The sequence below is a fragment of the Rhinoderma darwinii genome, chromosome 8 (genome assembly GCF_050947455.1).
Source record: "Rhinoderma darwinii isolate aRhiDar2 chromosome 8, aRhiDar2.hap1, whole genome shotgun sequence".
Classification (NCBI taxonomy): Eukaryota; Metazoa; Chordata; class Amphibia; order Anura; family Rhinodermatidae; genus Rhinoderma; species Rhinoderma darwinii.
Window position 1 is genome coordinate 55095056 of NC_134694.1, and position 17184 is coordinate 55112239.

Here is a 17184-nt window from a genome sequence, read left to right on the forward strand (position 1 = left end):
CAGATATAACCAGGAAAGGGCTGGATGGACGGGCTGAGGGTGCACAGGGTTTTTGGTGATCCCCTCTGTCATGTGATTTGACCTAGGTTACCGGTTCATCAGACGGGGTCATGTGACTATAAATCTGTCCATAACAAGAGACAGTTCACTCAGGACAAGCCCTGCCCTCATGCCGTAGTTGTGTGGTTCTGTCTGCAGTGATGGCACTCGGTGGCTCTGACACCCGCCTCCCCCGTCGGGTCATCTCAGGACAGAAGGGGTGTACGGATTGGAGACACAGCGCCGCACCTGTCCTCAGGTTGTGTCTGGTATTGCAGTTCACCTCCATTGAAGTGAATAGGACAGAGCTGTAATACCACACACGACCTGAGGACAGGGGCGGCGCCATGTTTTCCTGGACGACCCCTTTAAGACTTTTCCCGTGTGTGTGTGGCAGAGCGGAGTGTGCACGGGAGCCGCTGATACTTCATAGCCGCTTATCAGCTGTTTTGAAGAATCAGCGGCGAGCACCCCCCCCACATACAGACACACACAAATCCCCCCCAAACACGCAAAATCAAGTGTAATCAAGCGTTTTTTTAATGTGTTTTTTTGCACATAAAATGTGCAAAAAAAAAAACATGTCAAATACACGGCGTGTGAACCGGTCAACTGAAAAGTCATTCACTTCACTTTCATCATTCTAAGGCTCGGTTCACACTACCTATTTTCGGGCGTAAACGAGGCGTTTTACGCCTCGATTTACGTCTGAAAAGACGGCTCAAATACGTCGGCAAACATCTGGCCATTCATTTGAATGGGTTTGCCGGTGTACTGTGCCGACGACCTGTAATTTTATGCGTCGCTGTCAAAAGACAGCGCGTAAAATGACAGCCTCGGCAAAGAAGTGCAGGACACTTCTTTGGATGTAATTAGAGCCGTTTTTCATTAAATTCAATGAAGAACAGCTCCAAATTACGGCCGTAATTGACGCCTCGCAAAACGCGAGTACGAGCAATTACGTCTGAAATGACGGAGCGGTTTTCTCCTTAAAACAGCTCCGTCATTTCAGACGTAAATGCAGTTAGCGTGTGCACATACCCTAAGGGTATGTTCACACACAATGTTTTCAGCTGAAAAATCGGAAGCAGAGCGCCTACAAGCATCTGCCCATTGGTTTTAATGGGAAATACGGCGTTCTGTTCCGACAGGGCGTTTTTTACGAGGTAGTGTTCCAAAAACGGCACGTAAAAAAGACGCCCGACCAAAATGAAGTGCACATCACTTCTTGGGACGTTTTTCGAGTCATTGACATATAGAAAAACAGCTCCAAAAACGGCCATTAAAAAACGCGAGTTTGATTAAAAAATGGCTGAAAATCAGGAGCTGTTTTCCCTTTGTTTAGTAAGCGTGTGAACATACCCTTAGCCTTTTGGTGTGTCCTATAACTTCTGCCAGCTGCAGAATCACACCCAAATGGCTGCCGGACACTGCCTAGCAATTTGAAGACACCTTTTCCTGGCATGTGGGAGGGGGGGGGGGGTGAGACTCCCTCCCACATTTACAGCAGCTGTGAGTCAGGTTGCTTTGCCTTATTCACCTTGCTGTAATTCTGGGAAGTGCTCCCCCTGGTGGCCAACATTGGAAAACATGTCAAATTATTATTTCATTTTCAATACTTTCCACCATATGAAAATAAAATAAAAAATACAGCAAAAAACTTAAAAAATATAATAGAAATATGTAACGACACTTAAAAAAAAAGGTTTAATTCGCGAAACATTCCCTTTAACCCCTTAAAGGGAATGTGTTGCCAGCAAAACATGTTTTGTTTTTTTTAATTAAACAGTTAGTGTATAGGTGATTAAACATTGTTCTAATTTTTTTTTATTTTTTTTCACGAGTCAGGAAATATTATAAATTGGATTCAATTTATAATATTTCCCAGCACTGGTCACTAGATGGAGCCATTCCCAAAATTGCAGCATTGCATGTGGTAAAGCAACCACATTTCATTATGCTGCAAAAATGGGTAAAAATCCCTCGCTCTAGTGAGCTCTCAGAATCCCCCCCTCCTTTATCCTGGCTAGTGCCGGGAGAAACTAGGGGTTTGAACGGTCTAACCTCCTACACTGTGTGTCGCCATTTTTTGAGCTAACACACAGTGTAGAAGGTTAACATACAGTAGTAAACACACTGAAACACGAACATACATAGAAATAACTTACCTGCTCAAGTCGCCGCCGCTCCCTCCGGTCCATCCGCTTTGTCTGCTGCCGCTGCTCCATGTGCACAAGTCCGGAAGCCGCGACCGGAAGTAGTAATCTTACTGTCCGGCCGCGACTTCCGGTCCACAGTAAAATGGCGCCGGACGGCGCGCATTTCAAATTGAACTGTGTGGGAGCGGCGCATGCGCCGTTCCCACACAGCGGCGTACACGATAGTGGATGGAACGGGCCCCGTTCGCAGTCCCTATGGGACTGGAGCTGCCGTATTCCATGTCTGTATGTGTCGTTAATCGACACATACAGAAATGGAAAAAAAAATGGCAGCCCCCATAGGGAAGAAAAAGTGTAAAAATAAAAAAAAGTAACACACAAACACACAAATTAATTCAAACGTTTTTAATAAAGCACTAACATCTTTAACATATTAAAAAAAAAATTGTGGTGACACTGTTCCTTTAATGACCGGGCATGTTTGTACCTTAATGACCAAGCCAGATTTGTCAAATCTGGTATGTCTGACTTTATCATCGAATAACTCTTTGAAAGTTTTGAATATCCAAGTAATTCTGACATTATATTTTCGTCACATGTTGTACTTTATTTTAGTGGTAAAAGTAGACTGATACGATGTGCGGAAATTAATAAAAAAATAGAAAAATTGAAGAAATTTTGTAAAAATTACAATTTTCCCCTATTTTTAACTGCAATATGTCACATATGTACACAAATACTGTACAATTTTTTTAAATTAAATATATATTTCTATCTCTTTACTCTATTTTGGCAGCACTTTTGAAAAAAAAAAATTCAGCAATTTAGAGGACTTACAAATTGAATAATAATTTTATAAATTTTGAAGTACATTTTGTTTTCCTGCACCAAGCCAGGTTTTCAGAGGCTCATAGGTCTCAGAGTGATGGAAACCCACACAAATGACCCCATTTAGAAAACTAGACCCCTTAAGGTATTTACCTAAGGGTATAGTAAGTATTTTGACCCCACAGTTTTTTGCTAAATTTAATACATAGCAGGTGAAAAAAATAATAATTTCACTTTTTTTCATAAAAGTATCAGTTTGAAGACCAATTTCTTTGTAAAGCGACCATGAGAATGCAGAAACATACCACAAAATCTATCACCCTGTTTCTCCTGTTTTCAAAAATACCCACATTGTGGCCCTAATGCGCTGCCTGGACACACGGCAGGACCCAAAAGGAAGGGAGCACCCGGAGGCTTTCAGGACTCATATTTTGCTTGAAAATGTTTTAGGCCCCACTGTACATTTGGAGAAGCTTTGAGCTGCCAGAAGGATAGAAACTCCCCATAAATGACCCCATTTAGAAAAATAGACCCCATAAGGTATTTATTTAGGTGTATAGTAATTATTTTGACCCCACAGTTCTTTGCTAAATTTAATGCATATCAGGTGAAATAAAATAATAATTTCACTTTTTTCATAAAAGTATTTGTTTGAAGACTGATTTCTTTGTAAAGCGAACATGAAAATGAAGAAACACACCCCAAAATCTATCACCCTCTTTCTCCTGTTTTCAAAAATACCCACATTGTGGCCCTAATGCGTTGTTTGGACACACAGCAGGGCCCCAAAGGAAGGGAGCACCCGGAGGCTTTCAGGACTCATATTTTGCTTGAAAATGTTTTAGGCCCCACTGTACATTTGGAGAAGCTTTGAGCTGCCAGAACGATAGAAACTCCCCATAAACGACCCCATTTCGAAAACTAGACCCCTTAAGGTATTTATCTAGGGGTATAGTTAGCATTTTGACCACACAGGTTTTTCGCTAAATATATTGGAATTAGTCTGTAAAAATTAAAATGTACTTTTTTTCTGAAACAACATAGAAATTTTTTATTATTTACAAGGAATAACGAAGAAAATGCACCGCAACATTTGTAAAGCAATGTCTCCCAATTACAAAAATACCCCATATGTGGTAATAAACTGCTGTTTGGACCCACAGCAGGGCTCAGAAGGGAAGGAGCGCCATTTGGATTTATGATTTTGCTGGAATGGTTCTCGGTGCCATGTCGCATTTGCAATGCACTGGAGGGACCAAAACAGTGGAAACCCACCAAAAGTGACCCCATTTTGGAAAAACCTTCAAGGAATTTTTCTAGGGGTATAGTGAGCATTTACACCCCACGGGTCTTTTACAGAGTTTATTGGAATTAGGGCGCGAAAATTAATATCAAAATTGTTTCCACTAAAATGTTGCATTTTCTCATTTATCAAGGGATAAAGGAGGAAAAAAACAACCATTTTTTATAGAGCAATTTCTCCCGAGTACGGAAATACCCCACATGTGGTCAAAAGTTTTTTCATTAGAAATTAATTAACTCTTTCAGGACTGATCCATTTTTTGCTTTCATATTTTAGATTTTCACTCCCCGCTTTCCAAGAGCCATAACTTTTTTATTTTTCCATCAATAGAGCGGTGGGAGGGCTTATTTCTTGCGGGAGGAGCTGCAGTTTTTATTGGTACTATTTTTTGGTACATAAAAAGTGATTCAAAAGTTGTATGACAAAAAAAAAACAGCGATTTTGGCGGTTTCAATTATTATTTTTTTTTAAGGTGTGCACTGTGCAAATTAAATAATGGTATATTGTCATAGTTCGGACTTTTACGGACGTAGCAATACCAATTTTGTTCATTTTTTTACATTACTTTAGAAGAAAAATGCGAAAAGGTGTTTTGTTTTTTTAACTTTAAAAAAAATAATTCTCCCTACTAATAACTATAATTCTTCTACACAATTTATTAATCAATCCCCTTAGGGGACTTGATCCAGCGATCATTGGATCACTGGTACAATATACTGCAATACTAATGTATTGCAGTATATTGTTATTCTTACAGGCTTCTGTAACAGAGCGATCGCTGTACCTGTCCGTTAGTACCGAGGGGGCCTGCTGTAATACACAGCTGACACCCGCAGCGTATGGAGCGGGCTCAGCACGTGAGCCGGCTCCATACATCAACCGCCGCACCATGACGGGCAATTAAGTCATAGTGCGCAAAGGGGTTAATGCGCAGCGGATGGTTCAAAGTGAAAATTGCAATTTTCCACTGATACGCCATTTTATTGCATAATATGTTGTGCCCAGTTTGTGCCACAGAAGACAAATACCTCATAAAACGTTAAGCGGGTTCTCTCGGGTATGGCGACGCCATATATGTGGGCGCAAACTGCTGCTTGGGCACGCTGCAGACCTCAGAAGGGAGGGAGCGCCATTTTGCTTTTGGAGCGCATATTTTGCTTGGTAGGTTTCTGTTTTGGGTTTCGCTGGTATTTCAGTTTATAATGTGGGGGGCATGTGTAATCTGTGCGGAGAACATCAGGGCATAATAAGAGGGTATGATAATGGGGTAAATAAATAATATTTCATAGATGTGTGGCCGGTGTCGCAATGATAAATGGCGCCCAATCTTATCCACTTTTGGACACTCTGCACATTTTGCATCGCCATATTCTGAGAGACAGAACTTTTTTATTTTTTCACCACCGGAGCCCTGTGAGGGCTTATTGGTTGCGGGACAATCTGTCGTTTTCATTGGTACCATTTTGGGGTACATGCGATTTTTTTTGATCAATTTTATTCAATTTTTTTGCAATCCTGAGCAAAAACAAGAATTCTGACACCGTTTTTTAGGTCTTCTTTTTGCGACGCTCACCGTACGCTATAAATGACATTTTTACTTTATTCTGCGAGTTGGTACGGTTACGGCGATACCACATGTATATAGGTTTGGTCCTTTTTTTTAGCGTTTGCACAATAAAATGACTTATTTATAAAAAAAAAAAATTCTGTGTCACCATATTCAGAGAGCCATAATTTTTTTATTTTTTAGTCAAAACAGCTGTGTAAGGGCTTGTTTTTTGCGGGACGGATAGAAGTTTTTATTGGTACTATTTTCGGGTACATGCGACTTTTTGATCACTTTTTATTCTTTATTTAGAGAGCGGTGGTGACCAAAAAAATTGTGATTCTGTCGTAGTTTTTTTATTGATTTTTTTTTGGGTGTTCATCGTGCGGGAAAAATAACATTATAGTTTTATAGTTGGGGTCGTTACGAACGCGGTGATACCAAATATGTGTGCTTTTTTAACGTGTTCATTTTTTTTCTATAATGAAAGTCTTATTATAGGAAAAAAAAGCATTTAGTGTTTATAGAACCTATAACTTTTATTTTTACACTTTTTTGAAAACATTTTTATAACTTTTTTTTTACTTTTCCCACTTGTCCCACTAGTGGACACTTAGTCTTGCAGCTTTGATCGTTGCTAGATTACATTACACTACACACGTAGTGTAATGTACTCTGGCTGTCATTGTGACGTGACTGTCACACTGACAGGAAGCAGAGGAGGAACGGCCGGAGGCTGCTCCTCCGAGGCTTCCGTACGTGGCAACCCGGAGGTCATTATCTGACCTCCGATTGCCTTGACAAGCATCGGTAGCCCCCACGATCACTTCGTGGGGGCTGCCGATGTACTTCAAACCACTTAAATGCGGCGACGGCAATCCGTCGCCGCACTTAAGGGGTTACCTGCCGAAAGCAGCGGCGATGGTCCGCTGTCCGGCGAGACTGATGTCTCAGCTGTCTAGGACAGCTGTCAGCGCGCGTCTGTCACTCTGTGTTTACACAGTTTGAAATGCGGACGAAAATGAACGTTATGGTGCGGGAACTAGCAGCCGACCATGACGTTCATTTTCGTCCTTGGTCGTGAAAGGGTTAAGGACAATTGATATCAGCTAACCTATTGTTCTTTTGTTTTCTTTTCTGAGGTATTAACGTCTTTTATTTTTCTTTACGGTGTGCTGTTCTACGGCGACAAATCGTCGGGCGATCGAGCAACACCAGAGTTTTAGAGGTATCGACGTCGGTGTCCGTCAGGTGAAGTCCAGCTGGTCGGGAAAAGGCGTTCCGGAGAAAAGGACCTTTTTTATGCAGCAAGGGACAAGGACATTGCAGACCGAGATGATTTCTGATAGAGTGAGTATGGATTTCTCCACACTTAAAAAACTTTCTAAACATAGTTCATTCAACCCGGTACCCCCCTCTACATACAAGTCAGCAGGAATGCTGTGGTCCACTCTGCTGGATGAGGCTTGTACGCATGATAAGATGTGCATAAGCAAGAGGAGTGTTTTTAACAAAACCTCCAAAAGGCTACACATGCTCGCTAAACTGATTTGTGTTTATGAAGAGACGTGGAAGCCTGATCACTCAGAAATGAAGAGTGATTCCCCAAATCTTCCCTGCCAGTGTTGTGTCAACAATGTGAAGCAGATTTGTGCTTTGCAGACACAACTGGCAGAGAATGCTCAAAGTAAAATTGATAGAGATAAGCAAATTTGCATGCTGGAATCGCAGGTGATAGTTTTGAAAAATCGTGGTGATAATATTGATGCACAGCTGACTGGGTCTTATGTTGTGATCAATGCGTTTAAGGATAAGGTGGCATATACGGATGCCATCATTGCCAAGTTGAATGATGAGCTTGCTGCTAGGTCACAATTGGTTGCCAGTATGCAAAACATCATAAAAGATTTCTCAAAAAGGTTACCGGCCTTGTATTTTTCAAGGCCTGATTCTGCTGTAAGTACAGGGCAAAAAGGGGGGAGTAGAAAGAGTGATGGATCAGATGCCCCAAATCGTGATCCCATCCAGAAACCTGAAGGTAACATTTTTACGAAAGTGTTACGCAAATGTAAGCGTACGATAATCAGAAGTGCGTCCCTAGCCATGCAGAACTTTAAGACTGGGTTCACACGACCTATTTTCAGGCGTAAACGAGGCGTATTATGCCTCGATTTACGCCTGAAAATAGGGCTACAATACGTCGGCAAACATCTGCCCATTCATTTGAATGGGTTTGCCGACGTACTGTGCAGACGACCTGTAATTTATGCGTCGTCGTTTGACAGCTATCAAACGACGACTCGTAAATTGACTGCCTCGGCAAAGAAGTGCAGGACACTTCTTTGCAACGTAATTTGAGCTGTTCTTCATTGAACTCAATGAAGAGCAGCTCAAGATTTACGAGCGTCACAGATGCTTCGCATAATACGAGGAGGAGCTTTTATGGCTGAAACGAGGCAGCTGTTTTCTCCTGAAAACAGTCTGTCATTTCAGCCGTAAAAGCCTCTCACCGTGTGCACATACCATAAGAGATCATGCACTGGTGACTGCACTAAGTCCAGCAGAGCATGTACTGTTAAATGTTTTGCATGTGCCGGCTCAGGCCATATTGCGAAGTACTGCAAGTCTTTGGGTACTAAGCAATGTGGTCCTGTTAAATGTTTTAAATGTGGTCAGATGGGACATATTGCTAGAAACTGCCATGGCATAAGCAACCGTGGAAAGCCTAGTAATGAAGCAATAGAAAATGGCCAAATTACATCAAATTGTGACTATAGGAAAGGACAAAATGGCTACATGAGTATCTCCTCCACACATTTGCTAAACCATGTGTTCAAAGATCTGAATAACGAACCACAACTGGTTTGGAATTCAGCTGTGAATTTTAAGTAGGCCATAATTTACATGTTCACAGAAAGGTGTTATCTATTTGATGTCTGTGTGTTTATGGTCTGTTGCTCGTTCTCAGTTCTTTTGTTGTCATTGTGTTGTCTTTTGTGGCTCCTTCACAGATTCTATTGTGGTATATTCCTGGTTATCAGTAGTTATGTATTTATAATGCATAATTAAAAAAACACTCCAGGAAAACAACTGGAGAATCAGCCAATGAATAGTGATGTATTTGCACCGAATGTTTTAATTGCTCTCTATTAGGATAACGTTGAAGTTGTTATTATACTGTGAACTCCGCTTGAGCAGTGCGAACAGATAACATAAGTTCACGGTGTAGTGTTTTATGTTATTCTGTGCACCTTGACCTGGGGGGTTCAGACAGGTAACACAACTTCATCTGAGGCCTAATGTGAGTGCAATAAAATACAGCGAATTACAGCATGGCTGATTCTTTTGTGTTTAACTGCAGTGGTCCTTTAGGAAAGGTTGACAGGGGGAGGTTACCCTGGCATTACACCCATATCTTGATTTTAAGATAATGGGTTTGGTAAGATGGGGATATAGTTCCACAAACATGAGAATTGTGAAGATCCACAAAATGGTACTTCATCTATAGCTCCCCTCAGATATCCTAACCTATTAGATCAGCCATCAATATCTGTCTGTACAGATGGATGTTGGAAGAAGGAGGATGGGATCCTCTGCCAAGATAGTTAGGACCGGGTGCTTAGACACCAGTGTTGAGATACCGAGGGGACATGTGAGATGAAGGTCAACCCAATAACCTCTTCAAGCTTAAGATACATGGGTCAAGGGTATTGGAGTTGGTACCGAGTGCAATATGTTTACCACACCATCTGTGCGAATACTCCTCCAAGGAGCATTGTACCTTTTTGTATTATCACAGGTATCGATGTAGCAGAACAGAAGAACTCCAGTCACCCCTGAGTAGAGGCTCGATATCCGCTCAGATGCTCCTATAAGACTCCAGATGATCCTGAGTTCAGTGAGGAAGAGGATATCGTGGAGAAGCTTAAAGAGTCTGAGAATCGAGCCTCCATCCCATTCCCTGAATAGAGACTCAGAGGTGTCCTGATGGGAGAGCCTGTTTGGGTACAACCCCAAAGCAATTTTCTTCTGCAACCTGCTCATTCACTCTGTGATAGTACTGATGGGTGAAAGGACTTGCCGACCAAGTAAACTAGGTCAGGCGTAAAAGCATGAACTTGGACTAAGGACATAACAGCAATACTGTCCTGCGACCCATAATCGTCAAGTTTATGTATATATATATTTGTGTAATGTGATATGTATCAATGTGCCGTACAAAAACTTTCAAGTTGTACATATAGACATTCTAGGTGTTGATATGTGTCCGCAACATAGGCATACTCAGTGAGGACGTGCCCGTCCCACAGCGAGTGAGTCTGTACGTGTAGGTGGACATATATTTACAGCCTGTAGTCACCCCATTTACATGTGTACCTTTCACGTGTTTATGGAGGAGTAGTGAGAGATGCTGGTTGAGCATGAATCTCTATATGTACATATACCTATGAATATAAGAAAAACAGAGTCTGTAGCCAATATATTATCAGAAAATATCAAAACAGAGCTTTATTTAAATATGCAAGATAACAAACATTTAAAAAGATATGTATAACAGGAGAAACTCAATATAAAATGACATAGAGATACATCAGGAGAGCCAGAGTCATAAATAGTAAACCCTTGTTATATAGGTTAGCAGTAGGAATATAACTGGTATGAAGTATGGTAAATAGAACTCATTGCATGTGTTAATGCTTAATAAGGGACATAAATGGTCCAGAAAAAAAGCAGTGTACTGAAAAAATGAAACTAAACCATGGCTGGAAGCGGAGAGCGCCTTCACTGTGGACGATATTCTGCAAGCGTTCCTGAAAGAACAGTTTTATACCAAGTGCCCCCAGGAAATACAGGAATGGTTCCGCGAACGTAAGACACCAACATTGAATAGAGCTGCAGCCCTGGCTGATGAGGCACTTACCATCAAGCAGAAAAGAAAAAACAAAAAAACCCTCTAGGATATATCAGCACTCACATGGGTATGTGGTAAAAATAAATAATTGTATTAATTAAGTAGCTTAACCCCTTTAGGACACAGCCTGTTTTGGCCTTGTGGACACAGAGGATTTTTTCAAATCTGACATGTGTCACTTTATGTGGTAATAACTCCGGAATGCTTTTACCTATCCAAGCGATTCTGAGATTGTTTTCTCGTGACATATTGTATTTTATGTTAGTGAAAAAATTTGCATTTTTCGAAATTTAAATGTATTTGCTTGTAAAACAGATAGTAATACCACACAAAATAGTTACTAGTTAACATCCCCCATATGTCTACTTTATGTTTGCATAATTTTTTTTACGTACTTTTATTTTTCTAGGACGTTACGAGGCTTAGAACTTTAGCAGCAATTTCTCACATTTTCAATAAAATTTCAATAGGCCATTTTTTCACGGACCAGTTCAGTTCTGAAGTGGCTTTGAGGGCCTTATATATTAGAAAGTCCCCATAAATCACCCCATTTTGAAAACTGCACCCCTCAAGGTATTTAAAACCACATTCAGAAAGTATTTTAACCCTTTAGGCGTTTCACAGGAATTAAGGCAAAGTAGAGGTGAAATGTACAAATTTCATTTTTTTTGCCGAAATTCATTTGTAATAAAAAAGAAATCTGTAACACAGAAGGTTTTACCAGAGAAACACAACTCAATATTTATTGCCCAGATTCTGCAGATTTTAGAAATATCCAACATGTGGCCCTAGTGTCCTAATGGACTGAAACACAGGCCGCAGAAGCAAAGGAGCACCTAGTGGATTCTGGGGCCTCCTTTTTTTAGGAATATATTTTAGGCACCATGTCAGGTTTGAGGAGGTCTTGTGGTACCTAAACAGTCGAAACCCCCAAAAAGTGACCCCATTTTGGAAACTACACCCCTCAAGGCATTTTTCTAGGGGTATAGTTAGCATTTTGACCAAACAGTTTTTTTGCAGAATTTAGTGGAATTAGTCTGTGAAGATGAAAATCACCTATTTTACTGTGTATACATAGAATTTTTTCATTTTTACAAGGAATAAAGGAGAAAAAGCCGCCCAACATTTGTAAAGCAATTTCTCCCGATTACGGCAATACCCCATATGTGGTCGTAAACTGATGTTTGGACCCACAGCAAGGCTCAGGAGGGAAGGAGCGCCTTTTGGATTTTGGAGCGCAGATTTTGCTGGGTTGTTTTTCAGTGCCATGTCGGGTTTGCAACGCCCCGGAGGGACCAAAACTGTGGAAACCCCCCCCAAAAGTGACCCTATTTTGCAATCTACACCCCTCAAGGAATTTTTCTAGGGGTATAGTGAGCATTTTGGCCCCTCAGGATCTTTTTTAGAGCTAAGGTGACCAAAAAACAGAGATTTTGGCGCTTTAAATTCTTTATTTATTACAGCGTTCACCATGCACAATAAATTACGTTTTAATTTAATCTGCCGGTCGGTACGATTACGGCGATACCATATGTGTATAGTTTTTTTTACGTTTTGCAGCGTTTGCACAATAAAATTAAGTTTCTATAAAATAATTAATTTTCTGAGAACGCTATTCTGAGCCGTAACTTTTTTATTTTTTCGTCAAAAAAGCTGTGGGAGGTCTTGTTTTTTGTGGGACGGGTTGTAGTTTTTATTGGTACCATTTTGGGGTAAATGCGACTTTTTGATCACTTTTTATTCTATATCTTGGGAGGGGTGGTGACCAAAAAAATAGCGATGCTGACAGTTTTCCGTTTATTTTGTTTGCGGCGTTCACCGTGCGGAAAAATTAACATTATAGTTTCATAGTTTGGGTCGTTACGAACATGGTATGTGTACTTTTTTTTTAACGTTTTCATTTTTTCCCTGTAATAAATGACTTATTATAGGAAAACAAAACCTTTTATTTTTACACTTTTATAAAACATTTTTATAAACTTTTTTTTTTCTTTTTACACTTTATTTTTTGGACCTGCAGCTCTGATCGCTGCTAGAATACATTACACTACCTTGGTAGTCGCCGACAGTGTGGCATCGGGAACGACACAGTGACTTCCTGTCACTCTGACAGGAAGCCTATCAGGACCAGCCGAAGGTTGGTCCTGATGGGCTTCCGTCCATGGCAGACCCAGAAGCCATTCTTTGGCTTCCATTTGCCATAGTAACTATCGGCAAACCCCGCGATTTCGGACCGGGGTCTGCCGATATGTTAGAAACCCCCAAAATTCGGCGATTGCACCTGATCGCCGAATTTAAGGGGTTAATTCGCCGAAACCAGCGGCAAAGGACCGCTGGTCGGCAAGAGTGGAGTGTCAGCTGTCGGTGACAGCTGACCTCGGGGTTCCCGGTGCACACTGTCGCCGACAGTGTGCACCGGGAAAAACTCAGTAACTGTACGTCCTCGTGCGGGAAGTAACCTCCCGCGACGACAGACAGTTATGTCCTGGTGAGGATAGGAGTTAAAAAGGGGAAAAAGTCATATCACAGACCAATTCCCATGAGGAAATATCAAAAAGTTAGATTAAGGAGACACAATAAAAAAGCTACCTGGCCAGGAAAAATATTCTATAAAGCACAAGAGAACATTGATATTACAAATAATAACAATTCATGCAAATGTGACCAGTAAATGTAATCACACAAAAATACATGGAAACAAGGTCACATAATTTATATAAACATATCCAATGGAAACATATATGCAGTGCACAATTGAAGAATAAATATCACCCTTTTAGAACAAGGAGGACGTAAGCACACTAAGCCTGTCTGACATATGGAGGGTTAATGAAGTAGAGGAGCCAGGTTATAGCCAGCCAGCAGGAGTTGAAGATAAGCGTATAATATACTCATCTGGTTACGAGATCGTCAGTCCAGAGTTCATCTGTTTATCACTCACAAAGACTTGCTTTGACTACGTGAAGACAAGTATCTTCAATAGGGTTTCCTGACCCATAGCAGGGCTCCCAGTTGTTTGGGAGTAAGGGTATGTTCACACGTAGTCAACAAAAACGTCTGAAAATCCAGAGCTGTTTTCAAGGGAAAACAGACCCTGCTTTTCAGACGTTTTTTACCAACTCGCATTTTTCGCGGCGTTTTCACGCCGTTTTCGCGGCGTTTTTTACGTCCGTTTTTGGAGCTGTTTTCATTGGAGTCTATGAGAAAACAGCTCCAAAAACGTCCAAAGAAGTGTCCTGCACTTCTTTTGACGAGGCTGTATTTTTACGCGTCGTCGTTTGACAGCTGTCAAACGACGACGCGTAAATAACAAGTCGTCTGCACAGTACGTCGGCAAACCCATTCAAATGAATGGGCAGATGTTTGCCGACGTATTTGAGACGTATTTCCAGACGTAAAACGAGGCAAAATACGCCTCGTATACGTCTGAAATTTGGCCGTGTGAACATACCCTAAGTCTCCCTCCTCGCTTCAACTTTGTAACAAAGTGGATGAGCTCCAGAGCTCAGGAGACAGCTGGGTAAGGTTGTAGTTACCACATGCAAGCAAGGCCGTTCTCTCAGATAGGGATCACAAGTTAATACCCTTCTTGTTATGATATCTCATTTATTTGTTTTATATAGTATCAAGGCTTTTTTTCTCTCAGGATATATCAGCCATACCCATGAGTGTGCGGATATATCCTACAGGGTTTTTTTGTTTTTTCTTTTCTGCTTTAATTACTAGGATAGCACCGTGTGGCATTCGGTCCACAATTTTCTTGGGTTATTGGATATCACATCTTTTCTTTTTTGCACTTACCATCAAACCTAAGTGGAGGAGGCTGCTGGACAATAAAAGTCAACCTAACCCAGCCCCCCTGGCCACCTCCTGTCATATACGGCCCTCAACCCATCTGCAGGCCAATGACAACCATGCCAACCAATCCAGGGGCCCCACAATTCCGACCGCGATATGGAGGGATCTCAGAAAGGAAGTGTTATCGGTGCGGTCAGCCTGGCCACTTACAGTCCAGGTGCCCCTCAAGAAATCGAGGGGAGCTCCGACCTTTCCCTCCTCCCCCTGGGCATCTTGTGCACTCTATCCTGCCTGAGGAAGAGTTACCACCACCCCCACCAGAGTTGACTACCGAACCCTGCATCACGGAGACTCCCTCTGGCATATATGGCATTCAGCCCCTTGCGCAAAGTTACGCAGAGCAAAGGCAGCGCCATCTGCAGGATGTTTTGATTGATGAATACAAGGTGACTGGCTTTAGAGACACTGGGGTATTCCTGACCATTGCTGACCCCCGTGTGGTTCAGCCAGAGGCAATACATCAAGGCCCAGGAATACCCATCACACTGGCAGGGGGTACTCGCAAATATATCCAGAAGGCTGCTGTACATTTGGATTATGGTTACGGGGAAAGACTGTGTTTGATTGGAGTTATGGGGGGACTTCCCGCAGATGTTCTACTTGGGAATGACATTGTGGAATTACAGTGCAATTTTGTGGGAGCTGTCACCCGTAACCTAGCTGCCCAAGCACAGAGAGTTGCAGAATTTACTGTGGAGCAGCCTCCAGGACCCCCAACCAAACTGGTAAGAGCTGCATCTACTGCGTCTACATTGGGAGACTTTTGGGACCGGGAAGAGTTTAGGCAAGTAATAGAAGGTGATCCACCCTTGGCAGCTATTAAACTAAGGGCAGAAACGGGGCAGGAGGGAGAGAATTGGGATAGGATCACCAGAGATAAGGGATTGCATTATCGGTTAGTAGAGGCCCGGGGTGGGGTCATCCCTGAAGCGACTATCAGGCAACTCATTGTACCCCAAAAATATAGGCTGCAGCTACTCCAACTGGCTCATGACATCCCCTTATCGGGTAATTAACGTAGGAAACGGACAGAGAAAAGACTCACCCATAACTTTTACTGGCCTGGCATTTCACAATCAGTAGTTCAATACTGCCGTACCTGTGATGTGTGCCAGCGGATGCAACATCCAGGTGCCCGTCACAAGGTACCCATGCAAGCCCTGCCAATCATTGAGGAGCCATTTCATCGTGTAGCTGTGGAAATAATAGGACCTTTGGCGCACCCCAGCAGAACAGGGAAACGGTTTATCCTGGCGGTGGTGGACTATGCCACCCGGTATCCTGAGGCCGTGTCTCTGTCCAGCATTACAGTCATGAAGGTAGCAGAGGCTCTTGTTACGATCTTTACCCGAATAGGGTTCCCCAGTGAAATACTATCAGATCAAGGAACTCAGTTCATGTCAGACCTTGTCCAGTCTCTCTGGCACAACTGTGGCATCCGAGCCATTCGCACCACCCCATATCACCCCCAAACCAATGGACTGTGTGAACGTTCCAATGGAAGCCTAAAAAATATGCTACACATCTTTGCAGACACTGAAAGGGACTGGGTGCAATACCTGCCACATCTCCTGTTTGCCTACCGGGAGGAACCCCAAGAGTCAACCGGATTTTCCGCTTTCAAACTGCTCTATGGTCGGAAGGTCCGTGGGCCCCTGACCCTTCTAAAGGAATACTGGGAGAGAGATAACACCGACACTGGAGTGCCTATCATTCCGTATGTTCTGGAATTTCGAGATCGCCTTACACAACTAACTACCTAGGCTAAAGAACACCCAGTACCGCCAGAAGACCTGGTATGATCGAAAAGCCAGGACCCGTGAGTTTATTGAAGGACAACAAGTGCTCATCATTGTCGCTGTCCCTGCCAATAAGCTGCAAGCGACGTGGGATGGTCCTTACCGAGTTATCCGAAAACTTAATGACACTAATTACGTCATTGCCATGGACCCTAGTGGCCGGCGACAAAAGACTATCCACATCAATATGCTGGGAAGAGAGCAAAAACCACGGCGCCACTTGGTGTGGATCAATGAAGATGGAGGTGAGGAATAAATAAATATATGCTCACCGTGAGGTTAGAAGAGTTAAGCAGTGGGGTCCACGAATAGCTGCTGCCAGATCCGAGCCGGTTAACGGAGTAACCGCTTTAGGTATAGTGAATGCATGTTTTGGAAAATAGTTAGGATCTATGATGGCGCTGCTGCGTGATGAAGACGAGATACAGATACGGGAGCCGGTTCTCATAGAAGGGTATTTATTGCTTATTGCAACGCGTTTCAACGCCGAACTGGCGTCTTCGTCAGGCATAAAGAACACAGGAAAGGAAGCATGTATATATACACAAAGATGGGCCCATCTTGTTTGGGCCAGTTCAGACTGAGCAATTGGGCAAAAAAAACGCCAAAAATCGGGCAGGTCAAAGTTCAGATGATACATTTTGTTACACTGACATTTAATATAAGTTTTAATACAATTGAATAACAATAAAAATAAAAGTGCATAGACAGTAAAGGGTGAGATGTCACGATAAAAACTC